A 2834-nucleotide genomic window follows, 5' to 3' on the forward strand; every position below is an offset into this window, starting at 1 on the left:
AATGATATGCTAAGGTCGCTCAACTGCTTGCTATGATGTGCATTGACCACCACGGGCAGATGCTCCAACCAGTAGGTGAGCTTGCTGCTGGGATCCGGCCCATCCAGACTGAGTGAGACATGCCAGTCATGCCCTGGAGCCCTCCTATGGTCCCTCCCCAGCTGGCCAACCTCCCGCGACCCTGGTCCTGATCATGCATCTTTGGGGTCCCTCAGCCTGGCCTGTGCCCTCTCGCAATCTGGGACCACCTCGGGGGATGTTGGAGAGCTGGTTTTGGCCCAAAACCACAAGCCAGGCTGAGGGACTCACTGGTGCATGAATTCATGCACCGGGCCTCAAGTCCTAGATAATAAAAGGCTAATATGAAAATTTACCGAACAGCGGAAACACTGGTTGCTATGACACGCACTGGGGCAGCCAACCACCAGATCTGCCCCATAAGCCCCTCCTCCTGGCGGGAGGCCCCCCTGGTTAGCCCCCACACCCCAGGCTCAGGCTTTGAGTATCTGCCTTCCCCCAGCCGCTTGGTCTCCAAGCCGAGGCTGCTCCAGCGGGTGAGCTGCACCCACATTTACAGCGCCCTGGACCAGACAACCTGCAAGATCAACCTGGCCAAGTTCACCCATGGCAAGTGCTCCACCCTCATCATGACTGACCAGGCCGCCTGGAGCCTGGACATCCTGCTGCTGGACAATGTCATCAACTTCAGCTTCCCCACCAAGGGCAAGCTCTTCCTGCACCGCGTGGGTCATGTGGCCCAGGCTGGCCCAAGTAGCATGGTCTACTCCTTGGCGGCCCCAGATGAGGTCCCCTACCTGCTGGACCTGCACCTTTCCTGGGTCGTGCCCTTACCCTTGCTCCCCCCAGGAGGAGCCCTCAGATGTGGTCAGCGTGGACGGCATGCTAGGCCGGGTGCCACAGAGCATGGTGGATGACGAGGACTGTGACTTGGGGAGCACCCTGGAGGCATTGCTGGAGCTGCGGGCCTGGGTTGCGTGGCGGACAACACCCAGCAGCAGTACGTGCGCTCGCCAGAGTCCATCAAGTGGGCCAAGGAGCTGGACCTTGCAGGGTTGGGCCTGCACCCCCTCTTCAATTCGAGCTTCGAGGAGGAGGAGCTGCAGCTGCCGAGGCTGGTGGACAGCATCAAGCAATACCTCTCACGGGCGACTATCTTTGAGATAAATGCCTCCAGCCAGGACCTGAGCAGCCAGGTGATGCAGGCCAAGCGGCAGCTTCTGGTAGGAGTGGCAGGAGGGCCTGGCTGGCCCATACCTGAGCTGCCCATCGCCATAGGCGGAGCAGTCTGGGAAAGAGGAGGAGGAGGGGGTGGTAGGAGAGAGCGTGGAGGACATCTTCACAGAGGTCGTGGGCCTGAAACAGCAGCAGCCAGGACCTGAGTGGGGAGCCAAGAGGTGGAAGGAGAAGGCCTGGCCGCTGCACCAGGATTTCTAAGTCCACTCTCGGTCCAAGGACTCAGACAGTGAACGGGACCTGGGCGTTGGTGGGGACAGGGGCGCCTTTGAGCAGCAGGTGGCTGGCGCTGTCCTGGACCTGATGGGGGACAAGGCCCAGAACCTGACCAGGGGCTGGCAGCAGCTCAAGTGGGACCAGAAGAAGAAGCGGTTTGTGGAACAGTCAGGACAGAAGGACAAGAAGATCAAGACAGAAAGTGGTCACTACATCAGCAGCTCCTACAAGCGGGACCTCTACAGAAGTGGAAACAGAAACAGAAAATCGCCATACGCTCAACGCCTGAGCCCAGGGGCCGCCAGCAGTCAGCCCTGTTGGTGGTGCTGTTGGTGGTGCTGTTTTGGCCCGAACTAATCAGGGCATGTGCAGGAGGTAACCAATTGATGTGTCTTTCCCAATCCATGTTTCTCTCTCTGTCTCTCACCTTCCCTCCTACTCTAAAAATCAGTGAAAAATGTCCTCAGGTGAGGATTAACAAAAACACACAAAATATGCATACATACACACATATACAAAAATAGATGAATATTGGGGGGCTGGAGGGCAGGGCCCACAGGTGCACGGATTTTGTGCACCAGGCCTCTAGTATGTATATAAGTTCTCTGGTTAATCTTCCCCACCTACCTACCAACTCTTACCTTCCCTCTGAGATTTGACAGTTTATTCCATGCTTCTGTGCCTCTGGATCTATTTGTTCTTCAGTGTATTTTGTTCATTAGATTCCATGTATGAATGGGATCATGTGATATTTATCTTTGATTGGTTTATTTTGCTTAGCATAATACTCTCCAAGTCCCTCCATGCTGTCTCAAAGTGTAAGAGATCTTTCTTTTTCACAGCTGTGTAGTGTTACATTTTGGAATAATACTGTAAAATACTAAACCTGAATACAGGTAAATGTACCATGGCCTTTTTAGTCACTCATCTGATGGGCACTTGGGCTGTTTCTAGATCTTAGCTATTGTAAATTATGCTGCTATGAACACAGGGGTGCATACATTCTTTCTTTTTTTAAAAAAATTAAATCTTTATTGTTCAGATTATTACATTGGTTCCTCTTTTTTCCCCACCATAACTCCCCTCCACCCAGTTCCCACCCCACCCTCTGTCCTCACTCCCCACCCACTGTCCTCATCCATAGGTGCACGATTATTATCCAATCTCTTCCCGCATCCCCCACACCCCTTTCCCTCCCAAGAATAGTCAGTCCATTCCCTTTCTGTGTCCCTGATTCTATTATAATCACCAGTTCATACTGTTCATCAGATTATTTATTCACTTGATTTTTAGACTCACTTGTTGATAGATGTGTATTTGTTGTTCATAATTTGTATCTTTACCTTTTTCTTCTTCTTCCTCTT

General features: G+C 52.8%; 1 pseudogene; it reads left to right on the forward strand.

The window, feature by feature from the left end:
- Window positions 1-398: 398 nt before the first annotated feature.
- Window positions 399-1845, forward strand: LOC102423992 (annotated as a pseudogene).
- Window positions 1846-2834: the final 989 nt, after the last annotated feature.

The sequence above is a fragment of the Myotis lucifugus genome, unplaced genomic scaffold, assembly GCF_000147115.1.
Source record: "Myotis lucifugus unplaced genomic scaffold, Myoluc2.0 scaffold_10709, whole genome shotgun sequence".
In the NCBI taxonomy this organism is placed as follows: domain Eukaryota; kingdom Metazoa; phylum Chordata; class Mammalia; order Chiroptera; family Vespertilionidae; genus Myotis; species Myotis lucifugus.